The sequence below is a fragment of the Rhineura floridana genome, chromosome 5 (assembly GCF_030035675.1).
Source record: "Rhineura floridana isolate rRhiFlo1 chromosome 5, rRhiFlo1.hap2, whole genome shotgun sequence".
Lineage (NCBI taxonomy): Eukaryota > Metazoa > Chordata > Lepidosauria > Squamata > Rhineuridae > Rhineura > Rhineura floridana.
Window position 1 is genome coordinate 136,604,573 of NC_084484.1, and position 21,001 is coordinate 136,625,573.

Below are 21,001 nucleotides of genomic sequence, written 5' to 3' on the forward strand. Positions count from 1 at the left end.
ATTATACCACTTTAACAGTCATGGCTTCTCCCAAAGGATCCTGGGGATTGTAGTTTGTGAAGGGTGCTGAGAGATGGTAGGAATTTCCTGGGAAGAGCTATTGATTGTTAAACCATTCTGGGAATTGTAGCTCTGTGAGAGGAGTAGGGCTCTCCTAACAGCTCTCAGCATCCTTAACAAACTACATCTCTCAGGATCCTTTGGGAGAAACCATGACTGTTTAAAAGTGGTATGATGGTGCTTTCAATGTAAGGTGCAGATGTGGCAAAACTCAATGAAGCAAATCACAATGTAAGCCCTCAATTGACTGTAGATCCCGTTGTCCAGACAGGTGGGTATAGTTACTTGATATGTGTTTAAAAACCTCCCCTTGATTAGATTGCACATTTGAAACCTCCCTTGCAATTGTGATATGCAGTACACCCACCCACAGTGTTATTGGACAGGTGTGGATACACCCCCTCCTGTTGCTGGGACTGCTTACATTTATTTTCAAATGGACACACTGTAGGGTAATGCAGAATTAATTGGCAAAGAGCTTTTATTTGGGGGATGAAACCAGTTTGTCAAGATGCTCTTTTCAGGGGCAAAAATATGCAATCGATATAGATTGTGTGTGGACTAGGTATAATAACAAAGAACTCATTCTCCATTGATTCTAGAATAAAGTGTGTATACACCAGCAAAGACTTTAAGCACATGCAAAGTGCCATTTCTTCACTACTGAGTAACCTTAACTGGCCCTATACATCTAGCATAGGAATAGGATGCATGATTTCAATGCGGATTTAAGTCCTAGCTTTTCTCAGTTTGAAAATCAAGCAGGCAGTAATGTAAAAAGCACACACCAACTATAATAAGGAGATTATGTAGGGCATACACAACCTTGGCAAGATTTTTTTTTTTTTTGGTGACCTTTTAAGTCACAAAAGGGATCATTTGAGGCAGATGAACTCAGGGCTCCAGACTCACAAGGTCTTTTTTGTACCTCATTGTAAACCTTCCCTCTGACAGAGCTCACTAGTCTTTAAAGTAAACAGTGACATGGAAAATGATGCTACATACACTATTGAATTTTTAGCACCCTAACTCATCATGCATTGTTATGGTCAAGTCTCCTTTACGAACTTCATGCTTTGAGACTTGGTGGTAGTCAGCAAATCAATAAAGATTGGAATGATAAACAGAAGTTCAGTTTTGCTTATATTTTTGAATAAATCTAGCATATTTTGGATCCCACACACATTGGTATAAACAGGTTTGAAACCCCTGAAGTTATATCAGCACAGAGGAGGCTTTTGAATAAATAAACACCCGGTGACAAATGAAAATAACAATTTCCCTATGAATTCTAGTTATACACAGTGCAGCCCTAGCCTCAACAGTTCAATTATATGATTGAAAGAAACACAAATTGTGTTCATCTTAGATTCTCGATTTTGCAGCATCATTTTGATGTCTTCTTGGCTGGATCCTGCAGTGCCGTGAGGGTGCGGGGAGAGCTCTTTCATACTGACCCGTTCACAGGTCTATAAAAAAAATATGGGGAATTAGAATAAGCAATGTTTCAGAAGAGAACTTACATGTTTGGTTATGGGGAAAAGTCAGAAGAGAAATGTCAATTCTACCACAGTGAAAGACCAACCCAAAGTGAATGCCACTGAAAAGTGGGAGGTCTTGTGCAGATAGGCATCTAGTTGGCCACTGGGAGAACAGGATGCTGGACTAGATGGGCCATTGGCCTGATCCAGCAGGCTGTTTTTATGTTCTTAAGCCATGTGGATAGTGATTATGTTTTCAGTTTTAGCAACTATTATTATAAGATTGAACCAAAAGCTAACTTTCAACTCAAAAGTGAAGGGAGAGGTTCAGGATGAAAAGAAGGCTGAAACAGGCCTGCCTCTTTCACCTTAGTACTTCTTTGGATTTTTATTTTTAACCACTGCTGCCAAGGCCACCCAGAGCTGTGAACAGAATAATACAGAAGAAAATACAATAAAATTAGAGCAAATACAAATTCAAAAGTACAATACAATCAATACAAATATGAAATAAAACCCCAGGCACATCATCTATCACACTTTATAATGTTATGAGTTACATTTATGCTCTCATCACAAACACAACTGCAATCTACAATCAAGAGCCCATACAAAAAGCCACCCCCTGGAAGCATCTACAGCTGTGGCAAAGTTCTTATAGTTGCTTTCCAGAGCAAGGCTAGTTGTCTCAACCTTCTGGATCCTCAATAGGCTGCAGTTCTCCAGGTGCAGGATCAGGTGCAACAAAGAAGGACTGGGGAGGCTTCAGATTATATTCACCTCCAACCCAGCAATAGACCTATTGCTGCTCCTTGGCATCGTGGTGACATCGTCATCTAGTGATATGTACTGAAATTGAGGAGTTCAACTTGACAGCCACCATAGTTACTCCCCCAAGGAAAGTCCATTATATATATACTCCGAAACTAAAGACAGCAGTACATAGCACAATACCCAGTTTGTTAGGATCAACAACTGCAATCTTACATATAGTTTCTCAGGAGCAAGCTCCGTTGAACTTAGTGGTGTTTACTTCTCCCTGCTTAGGTTCAACTTGTAAAATACATTGCAAATACAAAAGATGTCATCTGGCTGAAATGCAACAATCAGAAATGCCAACAATCTTGCAAAAGAAGTGTTATTTAAACTGCTAGTGCAAAGTAGGAAACCCATCAAAGAAAAGTAAAGTATTGAGGCTCTGGTTGATTATTTTCTCATTCTCTAACTGTGCTAATTTGTCACAAACTAGAAAGCCTCATTATCACCTCAATTACTTGCTAGAATAAGGAAGGTCCATCAGATATCCTGACGCTTCTACAGATGATGTCATTGTTTCCGCTCTGAAAAAAGTTCAGGAGTTGTGGTCCCTTCTGTTCCCCTTCTATAATAACACTTTCAGGCTTGCAGCCACCATTCTACCTCATGCCCCAGAAGATACCACATTATCTCAGAAGCTCCCTTTATATATTACGAATGTAAAACGTGTTCAGGATTGAAAGGGGCAGCAGACCTACACCAGTGGCCCTGCCACTAATAATACACAGCTTCCCTAGTCCTTCCCCTGACATCCATATGTTAGGCATGGATTCTGAGCTCTGGAAGCCTACATGTTTTCACTAGAGGTGGAACCCTGTATTACCAGGGTTTGAGATCCTGTGGAAGTCTGCATGTATAGACTTTCCTGACTCAGATCCCCTTCAACCTTTCAATACATTCCAAAGTGATCTGGAGTGGAACCAAAGAAATGTCAGTCTTGGAACAATTATGGAAAAGGACTGAGGGAATCCACTCATTCCTACTAAATCACAGATCTGAGCTACAACATACTATTAAGTTTCAGTTTCATTATAGTCAAAAATCACTTCCATCTTTTGGTGTGTTTTCAAGTCGCCCCTCAAAATTAATCTATTTTTCATCCAGTTACTGGACACTAATTGCAGCTCAGAAAGAATCAATATTAGCCTTTGGGGGCTTTGCACAGCTACATCTGAGCTGTAATTGGTGTCCAAGGCTTGTACAAAATGCAGAGAAATACTGTAGATTTTCAAGGAATTTGCTTAGCTGTTTGGCAAAAGGTTTTCCCTCATCTAACTTGCAAACTTTGATGCAAAATCTAAAATGCACAGTGATTCCAGTCATCTTTCCTAAATAGTTGCAGTACTAGTTAATGCACTAACTTCAGCAATTGTGTATGTGTGTGGGGGGCAGACAGCCACAAATAGAAAGATCCCCAAAATGTGATATTTTGTACGATTTCTGCCAAACCTTATTGACCTGCCTTCACATCCATGGCATAACCTGGACAAAATGAACCCAAGGGTCCATATGAACTGAATACTGTTTTGAGGTAGTAGGGGACAGCCCCAGTTGCTGTGCCTTGCTAAATCTGACACAGCTGGGGGTACACATGGGTGGCTGGAAGGAACATGGTACAGCTGTCTGAGAAGCCTGAAAACACCAACTCAGCCCCCACCTGCATATAAGGCAAGGGAGAGAGGCAAGCGATGGTAGCAGCAAATGATGGAGGCTGAGGGAGAGCCTTATCACAACCTCAGAGGCAACAAGGAAAGCCGAGAAGAGGCAGACTTAAGGTGGGGATGGCTAAAATAGAAAACTGTGAGCAGAACAACTACATAGTCCTGGACACTGGAGGTACCCTGGGAGGAGGAGGGAAAAAGTGGCTATAGAACTGTGGAGGATAATAAATGCTGTACAGCTAAATGTCAGAGGGACCTGATCATGAGAAGAGTCCCAGAACTTGTTAACAAAGGAATGAGTTCATCAAGTCACCTCTAAAAAACATGGATCTAATTCACTATAGAAGTGCCAAGTAATTGGTGCCTTCTGGAAGGAAGTACAGGATAGAATTAACTTGGGTCTGGACACATCCCTATTAATAGGGTCTGCCAACCAGGGCTGTGGAGTCGAAGTCGTGGAGTCGGAGTCAGGAGCAATTTTGGGTGGAGTTGGAGTCAGAGTCGGTAGAAATGTACCAACTCAGATTCCAACTCTGTCATAAATGGCAAATGTATATTAACTAGTAATAACAAATTTACTGTAGTAAAATGGTAGCACAAGGCATTTCATCACCACCACATGAATCCAGAGCTTGGAAAAGTTACTTTTTTAAACTACAACTCCCATCAGCCCCAGGGATTGGGCTTGTGGGAGTTGTAGTTCAAAAAAGTAACTTTTCCAAGCTCTGGATTCACATGGTGGTGATGAAATGCCTTGTGCTACTATTTTACTACAGTAAATTTGTTATTACTAGCTAATATACATTTGCCATTTATGACGGAGTTGGAGTCGGACAGTAGAGAAATAGAGGAGTCGGAGTTGAAGGTCTGGCGTACCGACTCCACAGCCTTGCTGCCAACACAGTAATCAGCTACATCCCTACAAAGTGGGGGCTATCAAAAGGACCAGAAGGATGGTTTCACCGAACCAGATTGACAGCACAACAAATTGCCCTTCAACACTGGAAAGCTCACAGAAATCTGGATATAAGACCTTCTGCAACCAGCAGCCCATGAGGAAATTATGTATTATAAACTATACAAAAAGTCAAACTTCCAAGAGACTTTGAGTGTGGTTTTGGAACTCTTCACTGAGTAAAACTTACAAGCAGAAGAAGTGGGAGCCCATAAACTTCTCCAAATCAATGGTTGTTAACCCAGGACGCTAGCAAAACACTGAAACTCACCTATTGTAACTTTCTGAACATATGGACCTGAATATTGCATAACATGTGAAACAACTGACCGTAAGAAATGAAACTGTATGTAAAGAAATAGAAAACGGCATGAGTGCAAAGGGAGATGGGGAAGGAACAAGGGGTTATAATAATGTTAAAACTCTAATAAATTATACTAGAGATGTGAAGGCCCGGAAAAAAACCAGAAAAATGGGGAGGGGGAAGTTTTTGCCCCTGTTTGTTTCTGAAGCCTTTTTTGTTTGTTTGTTTTCTGAAAAAATGGAAAAAAATTAAAAAATGAAGAAAAAAATGGATTATGGAATGTTTTATTTTAGCATGATGAATAAAATGTTTCATTGAATCTTGCCCCCTTTTTTTCTCAGTTCTTTTTATGGGAATGGATGCTTTATGTCTGCTTGATACTATGGAGGACTAGTGGACACATAAATAATTTTCTTTGTTGCTAACGTAGATGGTTTCTTATGTTTTTTAAATTGTTTTTTGCCTGCTCCTCATAAACTGGCAAAATGAAAGAGGTCCCTTACAGTTCAGGTGTTCCTTACAGTTCAGGATCTTGTAGATCCATTTGTTACCAAAAAAAGTAAATTTTTTTAAAAAGTAAATTCAGTTTGTAAGAATTGTTTGAATAAAATGTACGTTTAATATACCAAATGTGATAATTTTATGCCAAACCAACTTGTACACAATTACATTTGATGATCCTGAAGTAACAAAGTGACTTTCAATCTGTAAAAAGTGCTAATATTGCATTTTTTCAATTTTTCTGAAAATTTCCATTTTTTTCTAAAAAAAACACCAGAATTTTTTTTTTCCCCCATGGCTTCAAAATTTCTGGAAATTTTACATCTCTAAACCATACACTAAAAAAAAAGAATTGGGGCTCTGAAGGAATCCTATTAAGTTGTTGCATCTTTCTGGGGCAGTATCATAGGACAGATACATCTTGTGCAATTTAGCTCTTATCATGACAGTTGCACTCATAGTAAACATGTCTGTGGGCATAGAAACAGAACAGAATCATAGAGTTGGAAGAGGCCTATAAGGCCATCGACTCAACTCCCTGCTCAATGCAGGAATCCAAATTAAAGTACACCTGAGAGGTGGCTGTCCAGCTGCCTCTTGAATGACTCCAGTGTCGTACCGCTCTAGCAGTTAGGAAGTTTTTCCTGATGCAGTAGAAATCTAACTTGAGCCCATTATTCCATATTCTGCACACTGGGACAAGAAGAGATCCTGGCTCTCCTCTGTGTGGCAACCTTTCAAGTACTTGAACAGTGCTATCATATATCCCCTCAGTCTTCTCTTCTCAAGGCTAAACATGCCCAGTCCTTTCACTCTCTCCTCATAGGGCTTTGTTTCTAGTCACAGATCATCCTTGTTGCCCTCCTCTGAACCCATTCCAGTTTATCTGCATCCTCCTGAAAGTGTGGTGTCCAGAACTGGATGCAGTACTCAAGATGAGGCCTAACCAGTGCTGAATAGAGTGGAACTAGTATTTCACGCGATTTGGAAACTATACTTCTGTTAATGCAGCCTAAACTAGCATTTGCTTTTTTTGCAGCCACATCACACAGTTGGCTAATATTCAGCTTGTGATCAACAATCCCAAGATCCTTCTTGCATGTAGTATTGCAGATCCACTCCATATATTTAGAGCACATTCAAAACATTAATTATTATTACACATTAAAGCACATGACTCCCCCTCAAACCCCGGGAGCAATAGTTTCTCCTCACAGAGCTACTATTCCCAGCACCCTTAACAAACTACAGTTTCCACTATTCTTTGGGAGGGATGCATATGCTTTAAATGTGTGTCAAATACACTTTAAATGTATGGTGTGGAATTCTGTATGTGTGCTTTGTTGATGCTGTACCACATGCTTTGAGATTCAATGGACTTGCTGAGCTGGATTTCTGAGAAAATCCTTGCCCACAGCTACAGCTTTCCTCTCTGCTGCCTTAAACCTAACAAGATCCAGGTGTTCCCTTTCTGAACACTTCTCTTGGTGAATAACAGCATCAAACCAAACTGGTTTTATTTTTGTACCGTTCCACAAGTTCTAATAAAGTAAATTGAGCAATATCCTCTGTTTATTGCATTGATAAACAGACTGTAAAGTGTTTTATGATATTGCACTTCTAGTATGAAAGACATTAGATGAACATAAATTGCCACTGTAGCCATAAAGTACTAAAAACCAAAACAAAGCCCCCATATTTTCCCTTTAGGGCTTTCGACTATGTTTGGCTCTAGAAAAATAAAATAAAACAGACTTGTTTATTGTGTATATTTTAGTGTAATTAAATGTTTGAACAGCTTCCCCATGGAAGCAAATAATTCACACACACTCTCTTCACAGATTGCTCCCATGTACAGACAGACCATCACCTGTTCAGATCCATAGAGGCAACTACAGAGGGCTGAATACAACTTATTCAAAATGCGGCGGCTCGATTACTCACAAACAGTCGTCGCCGGAACCACATCACGCCAGTGTTGTCCGATCTACACTGGCTTCCAGTTGTTTTCCAGGCCCAATTCAAGGTGTTGGTTTTAACCTTTAAATCCCTACACGGTCTCGGCCCAGTTTATCTAAAGGAGCGCCTACAACGCCACCAATCATGCCGCCTGACAAGATCGGCCACACAAGGCCTTCTCTCAGTCCCGCCAACCAAAGCAGCTAGGTTGGCGGGCACTAGAGAGAAGGCCTTTTCAGTGGCGGCCCCCACCCTCTGGAACTCCCTCCCACAAGGTCTTCGGCACATCTCTTCCCTGAATATGTTCCGCAAGGCCTTAAAGACCTGGCTTTTTCAGCAGGCTTTCGGGACTTCTGGGGAGGCTTAATATTCTTCTGTTTTAAATGCCTCCTATTATGTATTGTTTGCTCTTATAATTTATATATTTCACTGTATTTTTATATTGTATTCTGCCATATTTATTGTATGTACGTCGCCTAGAGTGGCCACTGGCCAGATAGGCAACACATAAATTAAATTGATGATGATGATGATGATGATGATGCCCCAAATGAAGTAAGAAAGCATTCCCAGGAATGTAGGACTTCGCTGTATGTGAAGGAGCAAAATTGCTCAGTAAGTGATCCCAAAGTAGATGGAGCAAGCACTCTTATATCTCTGTGTATGCATGTGTGTTGTGCCTGCACCTGGAATAAAGAGGGTGATACATTTAAAACTGTGGTGATACATTTAAAATTGAGCATGAGGCACAATGGCAATTTCTGTCCAAAGGGGGCCATAGCTGGAAAACCAGCCATAGATGGAAAAGGGTACTCCTAACCACCAAGGCCAATTGAGCCTCCTGTGACAGGGCTGAATCCAGGAACATCTCCAAGCTGTGGACCTGCTCCTTTCAGGGGAGTGCAACCCTGTCCAGAACAGGCCATCTCCCCACTTCCTGGGCACAAGAAGTTGGGACATATAACACCTCTGTCTTTTCAGGATTCAGCCTCAATTTATTGGCCCACATCCAGCCCATACGAATGTCAGCATTCCTCAGATTTTGGGCCTGAATTGTAATATGGGGAGACAGACTTGTTTCTCTAATCAAAATCCAAAAGATCCTCTTAACAACCACACAAAAATGTGGCAGTTTACAAGGACGTGCAGCATGTATGAAGAGGCTACTGATACTGATTAGGACTGTGGGAGAAGGGTCCTATGAGCCCTTAAAGGCAGACATTGTGAGACAGCATTGTGATATGATCCTTAAACCATGGCATCCAGATCAGTGCCATGGAGAGGTATGGGTACTGACTGGCCAGGCACTTTCAGTAGATCTGCTTATACATTGGTTCACCTCTATGCCAGTCAGCAGTCACACTTCTTACTGGTGTAATGTAGATAGCCTTCTGTTTCTGCCATCACAATGTCAGTTGTAAAGGCTGGGGGGGTGGGGTCAGTCACTTTTGCTCAGCCTTTTCTACATGCCACTCCCCCTTATAAGCTATTGCTGCAGCCAAGACAGATGGGGGGGTTGGATTTTAGCAAATACTTTTGGAGATTCTATGAAAACCTGGGAAAAGCTTGTTTCCTACTGATATGGAAGTGGAAAGAAAAACTATCTAATACTGTATATATAAGACAAGGATAAGAGCTAACATCTGTATTAGCCCTAAATTTAGCAAATTAATCATAGCTCAGTGGTAGAGCATCTGCCTTGCTTGCAGAAGGTCCCAGGTTCAATCCCTGGTGTTTCCATGCAGAGCTGAGCAAAGCTCCTGCCTGAAACCCTGGTGAGTTGCTGTTGGTCAGAGTAGGCAGTACTGAGCTAGGATGCCCAATGGTCTGACTCAGTGTAAAGCAGCTTCCTATTGTCTTTGGAAATTCCTGATTCCTTTAGAATCCTAAGGTCCTCCTTCCCCTGTATTCATTTATTTATTTGGACAATTTCTACATCACTTATATTTAAAGCAAACTCTAAGCAGTTTACAACACAAGTTAAAACATCTTAAACAAATAGCAAATACAAAAAATACCAAAGAATTTTTACAATATATAAAACACAATTAACTAAACAGAACATCCTCCTAAGTATCAAAACAAACATTGCAGATAAAATCAAGTACAAAAATACAGGGGGGAAATCATAACAAGCACAGAAAACAACTGAACAAAATATCCTCTAGACACAGCTGTACCAAGCTGTATGGCAGTTAAGATCATCCCTTAGGGCCATTCTCCAAAATTATTGACACCAGTATCAGAAATTATGCAGGTAGCAACAGGAGGGCTTTTTCAGTGGTAGTTCCTTGCTTTTTCAGTTCCTTTACCAGGGATGTTTGTAGTGCCTGCATTTTATGCACCAGGTTAAGGCATTTTATTCTCCCAGGCATTTTAATTGATACTTTTTTTTTATTAGATCTGATAGAAAAGGAGGCTAAATACCATAATTGAGTCAATTCATTCTGCTGTGTGAATTTGTTCTGAAGTTGTGATAACTCTGGAAAGTGCTTTTGTGTCTGCTTTTGGTAGTATTTTAATAATATAATTGTGTTTTACTGTAAGTTATTATTGTAAAGTGTGCTGGAATATATCTGTGCAAAAGGTGGTATACAAAAATGCTAAATAAATTGTAGCTGAGTGTTATGGCCAAACTTGATGTGCAGTTTGTCAAAAGGTTAGCCTTAGCATGCAAGGTTTAAAAAATAAATAAATTGTGGGTGTGTGGTGGTGGTGGCACACAATGGGACCATGATGTGACAGGAAGGAGCAATAATCTTTGCCCCCTGTGTGTTTTCAAGCAAAATTCTCCCCCTCCCAGTCTTCTCTCCACAACGGGAGGAAGGATGAATAATAACTAACTTACAACCATTCAAAATGTTAAATCACTGATCTTGAATTTTCACCCAACCTGAAAGGACTGCATCTATTGGCATCATACAAAGGTGCCAGTCCATAGATTTGGCGATTTCATCGAATTCCCACTGGGGAGTCCCTATGTGCTCCCAAAAACAATTCCAAAAGGGTGCTAGATAGAGAAGAGCCATAGCTCAGTGGCAGAACACTGAAGGCCAGTGGCTCTAATGTCAGTAGAGCAGTGAATCAGCTCTGGGTTTTAGTCTAAAAAGTTTGGATTTTACTATTGAACACCTTAGACAGCTCCCTGAAAGTTTGGACTAAACCTGGGGTGGACCTCCACTGGTAGAATGCATGCTTTGCATCCAGAAGTCCCCAAATTCACTCCCTAGCATCTCCAAGTAGTTCTGAGAGAGATCCTTGTCTGAAACCCTGGAGCACCACTGCAAATAAGTGTAGAAAATAATGAGCAATTTGGAATAATCATCTGACTTGGACTTGGTACAAGGCAGATTCCTTTGTTCTTAATCAGTTACTGGGTGTTTTGTCCTTGATGACTACTGAATATTACTACAGAACTGTTGCCACTGAAAAATGTCATGATTTACCTGAAATAGTTATTTGGCATATGAAAGTTCTGTCTGTGGAGATTAATCTGAGCCGACTAGAATCTATTTAAAACAAGTGGTGCTGTACAGATACATTAGTCACTAGCATTGTTGTGCAGTTCATGGTCTGGATTTCATTTATGTTCATTTAAATGAAGATTGGGAACTGATTCATTGTATATAGGTAGTAATGATCTACAGTATATTTGTTTATACATCTCAGATTTGTTTGTGCCAAACCTCACTTAGGTTTTATTTGTCAAATTTCTTTTTTGTTTTGTAATGACCTTTGGTTTCAGCAAATAAAGTACTGACTAACTGATCTCTCTCTCTCTCTCTCTTTATCTTTCTCTCTCTCTCCATTATGGTGTCCTCCAGCAGGGCCTCTGAGAGGAATTTTATCAAGGGGTACAAAGTTTCTTTTGGGCCCCTTCCCTTCTCCATTAGTCATTCTGTTTTTATCCACTACGGTTTTATGCCATGAGCTGTAGCCTGTAACGTCAAAAAGGGCATGGAAGACAAGAGAGGGGTGGAGTGGAGCGCTCTGTTAATTTTCTGTATTTAAGGCCTTATGCTCTTATACTCCCTCCACGATAAATATAAATAAATATAAATAAAATAAAAGAGGATCAGAGATAAGAAGCACATTTAATTTGAACATCTTTTTTTTATGCTACAATACAGATAAGGAGACAGAATTCACATTGAAACAAGGTAGATAAACTTACTATTTACTTTTAAAAAAGAGCTTTCCTGGCCTTTTTTTGTGAAAAATTTCAAATCACAGCATTAAAATTAATTGTTCTGGCAATGTTTGATTCAATACTTAGCCTGGCCAAATCCACAAGACGTTCCTGAGACATTGTAGACCTTAAATAATTATTAATTAGCTTAAGTTTGCTAAATGACCTCTCTCCAGAAGCTACTGTTGCTGGAATTGTTAATAGTATTCTTAAGCTAACACAAACATTTGGAAACAGGTCACCAAGTCTGTACTCTGTTAACAAGTTCAACAGATCTAATGGGTTTAACTGTGCATTTACAAAATTTGCTTTATGTACTGAGGGTAAATGTTGCATTTCTTTTCCAAAATCATCACCATTAAGGTCAGCAGGATATTGCTCTGATAAAGATAAAGCTTTTCTCTCCACATCACTTTTGGTCATGGTGAGATATTTCCCCAAGAAATCATTTTTTTCTGCCAACGGCTTAACAGCATTGAAGCGGACAGTTAATCCTGCTATAACATTGTCTCCCAAAATGTAAAACACACACATTCTGAAGTAGGCTTCTTCTGGAGTATCATCTGTGTCATTCATTTCTTCCAAGTTAGCATCAGGTGTGCTATCGTCATGCGGCCTTGCCCTCTTGCGCCTAACTCCATCTCGTCTACGGGAGAGTTTTATTTCTATGTTTAGGTTTGACGCAACCAATTTGGCTTCATGCCACATGCATTTCCAGTTCTTTCGAAGTTTTGTCAGCTCTGTGAGGAGAGTTTCTATGTTTGCTACTTCAACATCCAGTGTGGCATCTCTAGCTTGGATGACCTTGTTGCAAATATCTATGCCAGCTAATATTGTGTACCACATGGCTGACATTAACACACAGGCAAAAGATGTCACATATAATAAAACTCCATGGACTTCATTTCTTGTTGTGGCCATCAAATTTAGTTCTAGGAGGTCTTCCAGTGCTAATTTAATGCCAGACAAGTGAGCTGCAAAAGGCTTTACACATTGAACATGATCTGACCATCTTCTTTCAGACATACCATGAAGAGAACAACCAATACGGTTTTGTAGTAATTCCCACCGCTTAGCACTGGAACTGAACAGGTGGTACACAGTTTGAATTGTTCCAAAAAAGGTTATTGCTTCAGGTATGCATTCAGCAGCATCATTTCCACATGAGTGTGTGACAACCGCAAGGTGAAAAAATTGCTGTTGAGCATTGTTCTTGTATTTTTGCTTGTGCGCCGTTGTATTTTCCGGCCATATTTGCCCCATTATCGTAGCCTTGAGCTCTACAATCACTGAGAGGAATAGCATGTTCTTTCAATGTATCAGTTATCAACTGAGCAATTTCTTCCCCTCTTTTGTTGCTACAATCTGCAAACTTGAGAGATCTTTCTTGAATCTCATACTGCATTTCTTTTGAAAGTACGTATCTCAAAAGAAATGTTGTTTGTTCAATATGGGAAGAATCTGGTGTGGAATCTACTATTATTGCAAAGTACTTTGCAGATTGCCTCTCAAGAAAAATGTTTCACAAGATTCGAGCATTCTGCAATAAATTCATTTTGTGAGTCAGGGGACAGATAATGAACTTGAAGCCGCTCACTCATTTTCTGTGACTCCTCTACACTTAGCACATGTTCCTGAAGGATGGTGTCCCCCCGGCGAGGAGTTCAATGAGTTGTAAAAAGTTTCCATTGTTTGAATCACCAATTTGATGGGATGAACCAGTAAATGCTAGACCACGTTCTCCCAAGAAGAGTACAACATCGATGATGTGCTTTAAAAGGTTGTACCATTTCACAGCTTCAGTTTTGATCGACGCTTCTAAGATGATGTCAGCTCCTGTCCCAGACAGCAGGCGCCTTTCTAGTTCTCACCAAGCTAGGTAACATTCTCTGTGACTATTGCCTTTTTCATGTTTTGGGATCCTGTAGGAAAGTTTCTGCCACTTCCCATTAGAATCCTAGCCTTCAGCAGATACCAGTGCAGACTTAGACACAGAAGTGCTAGTCTTGACTGTCTTGTGCCAAAATAGTCGACATGGAAAGCAATATAAAGCTTGTTTCTGTTGACTCCAGACAAGCCAGTCTCTTACATGTAGGTCTCCATTAGTGCTTTGAAATTTCAGTATGCTTTCTGGGAACACTTGATTGCAGGTGTCTTTTGGGAATGTTTTAGGCAGAGGGATGTGACCATTCGTAACTTATTTTCTATTTCCTTTTGAGATGGAAACTTGGTTGTGATACATCCAATGTCAAGGCCTACATTATGATTACTCCTCTCATCTTCCAAATTCACTTCCACATGCGTCTGTATGTCTGTTTCTTTCTGTTTTCCATTTTCATTTTCTGCATCTGCCCCTTCATCAAAATACTGTGCACGATTACCCAAATCAACTGCTCCTTGTTTGGGGATGAAGTTTCCAACAGTTTCTTCTTGCTCCAATTCTGTAGGTGGGTTCAATGAAAATTTTTTTGAAGCCGCACTTAATTCAAATTGAAAGAGCGTTTGTTGACCCCCTTTTTCATTTTCCTCTTGTTCTTTCTTGTCTTTTCTTTTCTGGGCTCCTGATTTGTGAGAATACATTTTGGAAAGATGATTTCTCATCGTGATAGAGGTTAAAGGTTCACATTGCTTACCTTATATGAGGCCTCAAACCCCATTTTTCCTTTCATGCTAAAGGGGAAGGGTTAATCTAGCTTCCTAATGACCACACCTCCTTAAGGTCAAAGTATCTCTTCCTCTTGTTACCTTGGACACCGAGCATGCTCTGTTTCTTCCAGAGTAAGTTTCATAAAAAATGAAAAAAATCCTCAAGTTTGATTATTTGTATTTTCAGAATCCAACAGAATATTTGTTTGAACAATGTTATGCTTTTTTGCACAAGTTAGGGGAGAAAGAAAAAAAAAGCACCATTTGTAGCAGGCTTGCAGAATGGGAGCCAGCAGGAAATGACATAACAAAGGGAGCTCCCCTCCTTTGGCTCCCAGGCCCCCTTTTTGACCCCGGGCCCAGGTAAGATGTACCCCCTGCACTCCCCTCTCATGGGCCCTGTCCTCCAGTATTAGCTTCTTCCCAAGCCTTCCCTTCTAAAAGCATTTGCAGAAGCTTCCTTGAGGCAAAAATTAAAAAAATGGATCTTTAGGGAAAACGGTAGGTATGAGGTATTTGTAAAATTAACCTCCATTGATTAGGCCTACTTTGCTTAAAATGATGCCAGATCCATCTCTTTCTGTAAGGCTGAGATCTATCATCTCACAAATACATAAGAGAATACAGATCCCAATTACATTTCTGCCCTTTGTGTTTTGGATAAAAGGGAAGATCATACAGAGAGATGGAGAAAAGGAATAAAATTTTTGTTGTTCAAAGGCAGGATCCATCATAGTCTAATCTCTACAGGTACCCTGTTTTAACTATCTAAGACAGACTGTTCCTTTCTGCAAGTTCTACTACTACTGAGTTGCTTTGCAATATCTTTGATATTCTTTTCACCTGATATCTACCCAATCCTTTAATAAAGTTTTTTTTTAAAAAAAGGGTTCCCAGATACATTGAAATACTGTCATTGTTTTGTTCACCACTCCCACATCCTGTGATCCAATAAAAAAGGGTTCCCAGATACATTGAAATACTGTCATTGTTTTGTTCACCACTCCTTTCATTTGTTCCTTTCATAATTCACCACTGGGTATTTTCAGATTATGCTTACTAAGGTAACAAAAAGGGAGCTGAGTACCCTACTGTGATCAATGATGACATCAATTTATTCAGGTTAGCTGCTTGTCAACACTTTTTAAAAGATGGGAATATTTCTATCATTACAGGAATGACCACATGATATTCCAGAATGTATACTGCATTTTTTCCTGTGCTCACAGAACAGAGATTCCTCCTCCTAGGATACTTGGATGACTTAAATGGTTAAGTGATTTTATAACAAGTGTACAACCCCCCCCAAAGTCTTGGTAAAACCATAGATTCATCATTGCAAGGTACCCTCTGTCACACAGCCTACTTTTCAGTCATCAAAAGACACCTTCACAGATGCCCATCCAAAATTACCAGTTGCATGATTTTTGCTGTTGGACGTTTACTTGTTTTGTTCTTTTATCACAACTTTTGTTCTTTTGCCACAAGGACCAGTGTGGACACAGGAAAACATCATCAGTAGAGGGAGTGTAAGAAAGTTCCAAGGAAAGAACATCTTGCCTGAATTAAGGAATGGCAGGATATTCACCGCAAGGCTGAGTAGCTCTTGACTGGCATTGCTGTTTGTGATTGTGAAGGCTTTATACTACTAACAAGGGTTGCAGGTATCTCTAGCAGAGAACCTAACTCACCTCCATGTCTATCCACAAAGGGGATGAGTAGGAGGTGCAGCTTCAGGGTGAGGTGCATTGGGCTAGAAGAGAGACAGTACCTTAGCTCACTGATCTTGAACTTTGGGTCCCCAGATGGTTTTAGACTACAAACCCCATCATCCTCAGCCAGCTTGGACAGTGGTCAGGGGTTATGGGAGTTATAGTCCAGCAACATCTGGGGACCCAAGGTTGAAGAATACTGCCTTAGCTGGCTGTCCATGACAATCACAGTGGGATGGGTTGTTGCTGTTGTTGTCAATATCCACATTGCTCTTAAAAGTCAGTTGGTCTGACTCTGTGGTCTGCTTAATCTCAGCAGTTTGTAGCAGCTTCTTTATTCTTCCCACATTCTTTCATTTCTGCTCTTGCTCTGAATGTGTATTCAGATATCCATTACTTTTCCAGAGCTCTGTCTTCAAGAAGATTCTGCAGTAGTGTTTGGGATGGAAGATACAATAACAGAGGATGACATGGCTTCAGAAACAGAGCGTGAGATCAGAGTCAGTATCTTATTTACTGAAACCATGGGAAAAATTAAAATTTGTCAAAATAAAACCAAGTGAGGTTTAACACAGCAAAACAAATGAAAGTAATTTTTTTGCACTCTGGAATACAAACAAGACATGGAAAGTTGTTCATTATATTAAATAATGGACTGTATGAGTACGTGTAACTGCCATTGACATTTTATGAAAAAGAACAATTTTAAATTATTCTTACACATGGTAAATGTGAAACATGAAGTACTTCACATCTGTAGAGTCTGGACTATGAATCAGTAAAAATAACTTAAGCAAGGAATTTATCCAATGAGAGAGATTAATATCACAGTAAGTTCCATACTTAAGTAGAACTCTAGCTTTTATAGCCCTGATGGTTTGTATCATGGAACTGCAGATAAGTAAGACTAAAATGCTTTGCCTGACAGTTACTGCTCTTATCCTGAAATTGGAGGCATCTGCTAAGAATATCACAGGGGAAATGTGAACATCATGACTTAAGGGACTATTCTCTTTCATTCTGTCGTATCCAGTGATGATATTTGTACAGGATCATGGTGATTCTCCATTACTTACTAATAAAAACACTTGATTCTACTTCTACTAAGACACAGTTAAGAATCACATTATTGAGTAAATCTGATATTGATGCTGTTTTAGAGTACACTTCAAAAAAACAGCTTTTACTTGAAATACAAATTCTTTTTGGCAGGCTTTTGGGGTGGGCTAGATTTTATTATCTTGTGTCCAGATTTTTAATGTTTATTGTATCTGTATGCTTATTTTGTACATCGCCCAGAGTGGCTGGATAGCCAGCCAGATGGGCGACTAAGAAATTCAATAAATAAATAAATAAAAATTTTACTGGCAACCTTTTTATTAAAAGAATCTTTGAAACATTGTTCATCTCATGACATATCAAATTAAATGCAATTAATGGGGGTACAGGTTCCCTTCCTTTCCTAAATCTCAAATCTAAGAAAAGTATATGAAAAGGTTAAAGGAAAGGGGAACAGTGCACTCTGCAAATCAATGATCAGAGGTGAAGGCAGCATCAAAGTTGACATTATCTTTTTGTTTTCCTCCAGAGTTGCTCATAACTGAGCAAACAGTGGTAATATAGCTGCACTATACAGGGCACTGAATACAAATGCTCGCCTGGCTTGACTGAGCAGGTCTTTGATACCACAAAGTTGTCTTTAGCCTAGGACTGCAAGAGATCTACACTCATCAGTCTTTTTTCTCCAATTATAATTCTCTTACTGAATAAAGTTGAGAGCAAGTGTGTGTTTTATATTTATATAACACCATGTTTAGATGGTGTTTTATATATGATGATAATAATGATTATGGTGGCGGCAACAATGTTACAGTCTCTCTTCCCAGAAAGTAGCTGAAGAACAGTTAATGAAGACACCTCCTTGATTAAGTTACACAGCAATTTGCTAAGCCTATTTGCTCTTATTCTCTTAGGAGCATAGAATATGGAACAGATGGTCTCCAATGTCACATTTTGAACTAGATTTTACTATCCCTCCTGTTTCTTTCCTTCCAGTTTGTACTTCAAGTATTATGGTTCATGTTTCTCTCTGGAAGACCAAGTTACATTCTCAACCACATATCCCTTTTACCTTTGCACTAATTCTACTTCTGAAGAGTATGTCTCTATTTTGTTGTAAGGAAGAGATGTTAGGTCACAGGGCTACATATGCTCTCTTGGCGATATCTGATTGTTCCCACATTTAGAACAAATTTCAGTCTAATTCCTCAATATCCTCCTCCTCTTCCCTGGTATTTAGTTGTATCTGATGCCGAATAGCTTTCTGCATGTCTTTTAACCAAAAATGTCATTCACTTCTGTATACAACAGACAAAGGTCCACATTTTCTCTCCCACAATTCTAGGCATTATATTTTCCCACCTTACCAAGTTCAAGGTGCTGGTTTTGGTGTACAAAGCCCTATACAGCTTGGGACCGGATACCTGAAAGACCGTCTTACCCCTTATATACCTAGTCGATCACTGTGGTCTGCAGGTGAGGACCTCCTGCAGATACCATCTTATCAGGAGGTCTGTTCTGCACAACATAGGAAGCGGACGTTTAGTATAGTGCAGCCTTTCCCAACCAGTGGGCCACCAGATGTTGTTGGACCACAACTCCCATCAGCCTCAGCCAGCATTGCCAATGGTCAGGAAAGATGGGAATTGTGGTCCAACAACATCTGGTGGACCACTAGTTGGGAAAGGATGGTATAGTGGCACCTACCCTTTCAAATTCCCTCCCCTTAAACATTAGACAGCACCATATCTGTTATCTTTTGGCACCAACTGAAAACCATCCTCTTTCAACAAGCCTGTTAAGTTATCCCAGTCTGCATCTGTGTTGGAATTGCTTTTTAATGCATTTTTAAAGCTTTTTTTTTTAAAAAAAGATGTTTTACAAGCTTTAAAAAATAATTTTAAAAGATTTTTCGTTTTAATATGTTTTTAAGGATGTCTTGATGTTACAAAAGTACTAAAAACACTCTAAAACATAATAAAAACAGACTTTAAAATATAAACATTGTTAAAGTCTATTTTAATGATGTTTTAGAGTGTTTTTGGTGCTTTTGTTTGCTGCTTTGGCCTCCTACTGGGAGGAAGGGCAGGATATAAATCTAATAAATAATAATAATGATAATAAATACTTAACTGCCTAATCACATCCCATACTCCATCTCTGGACAATGCCCAAAGCATATGTGATGACAATATATTTCTTTTCAAAGTGCACACCTACCTTGTGGTTGGGCCTTCAGACTACTTGGCAATGCATTTATTTATTATCCCACCTAAACATAAAAGTGGGTCCCTTCTTCAACATCAATGTACATCTGGTAATCTCCAAAACAACCTTAAAATGATAAGTGAAGGATTATTGGATAAGAGAGTTAATGGGGATAAAAAATCTAAATCTTTCCTAATCACTTTTCCCACCTTGATCAAGTTTAAATTTAAGGGGACAGGCCTTAGTGTTGCAAAGCTTTTTTTTTTTTATGCAGTTGGAAAGAAGAAAATAGTCTTACTGAGACCTTTATTAAAACAATGTGTTAGTGGGTTTTTTTTTTCCTAATGGAGCTGGGGAGTGTATGTTTATGTTTGCATTTCTAGCAGTGGCTTAGAAGCTGGTGGGTGGAGCAGGTAAGAAGACAGCTAGGGCCTGGCAACAGGCATTGCAATGTGTGGAGGCTAGTGTTCACTAGAACTCACAGGGCAGAAGGCAGGGCGGCCAACAAAAAGTGGAGCCAAAGCAAATGAATGGTGGAGACAACCAATGTTCACTTCTACAAAGGCAACACTGAGGCTAAGAAGGAGGAGGAAGCTGACAGCCAGTGCCACATCCTAGACTGGTTGTAAGAAGATAGACAAGTGGGGGCTGGCTGAAAGCAAATAAATCATTATAGGGCAGTGCCCCATTTGCCCTGATGGACCATCCACCACTCTTGTTTAGCTGCTGACTTGCTAGGCATACATAATGGAGCCCGCATTACCCTGAACCAGTTTTCTGCCTCTGCTACTGCTTTGAAAGTGCCTCCCTAGGTCATTGCTCCAGGGTTGGTAGCCTCTGTGCCTCCTCAGTGCCCATGAGTAAACTGATCCAGTTAAGCAAAGTCTGAATCTTGATCTGTCACTGTGTAATGCCGCAGGGTTCTACCCCCTGGGCCAGGGTGACTGCCAATTAGCTAGTTCATGAATCTCCATTAGGCTGTTAAAGACACCAAGAGGTAAGCAGTCTAGTAGTGTTTATTGCTGAACACGCACATAAAAATAAGCATAAAATATCTCACATTCCTTGACAGCAGTGTTTAGAAGATCCCCTGGAAGCAGCTGGTTGCCACTCTGTCACTCCTGAAAGGGGCCTCCGTGACTATTCTTCTCTTCTTCCTGGGCTGATGCCTGCTGTTTCTGTCTGTGCCTGCCACAGTTGTTTCTTCCCATGAGTCTTCCTTCCTGTCTGTGTAACAAGCTGTTAGACATAGTCTACCTGACCCCTCCCTCAGAGGAGTGACATAATACAGGTTGAATGTTCCCCTCATGAGAGCTCTGAAGGGGACAGTTAGTACAAGCCTGGGCATGCCCTCCCTATACGAGATGATCTAATAGAGAAAGAATGTGACCTCTTTCTACTGCTTTCTTTCACTTAACTAAATCCATACCCTTATGCAGCACAAATGGAC

General features: G+C 40.0%; 1 long non-coding RNA gene across 3 annotated transcripts; it reads right to left on the reverse strand.

The window, feature by feature from the left end:
- Positions 1-523: 523 nt before the first annotated feature.
- Positions 524-20,789, reverse strand: LOC133385342 (uncharacterized). 3 transcript variants are annotated; one of them, XR_009762855.1, is made up of 3 exons: positions 20,612-20,789; positions 1,910-1,964; positions 524-1,529 (listed from the first exon to the last, which is right to left on the reverse strand). It is a non-coding gene; the product is annotated as an uncharacterized LOC133385342 (long non-coding RNA). The 3 variants fall into 3 exon arrangements; XR_009762857.1 differs by lacking the exon at positions 1,910-1,964 and adding an exon at positions 19,564-19,677; XR_009762856.1 differs by lacking the exons at positions 524-1,529; positions 1,910-1,964 and adding exons at positions 13,384-16,710; positions 19,564-19,677.
- Between the last annotated feature and the right edge of the window lie 212 nt (positions 20,790-21,001).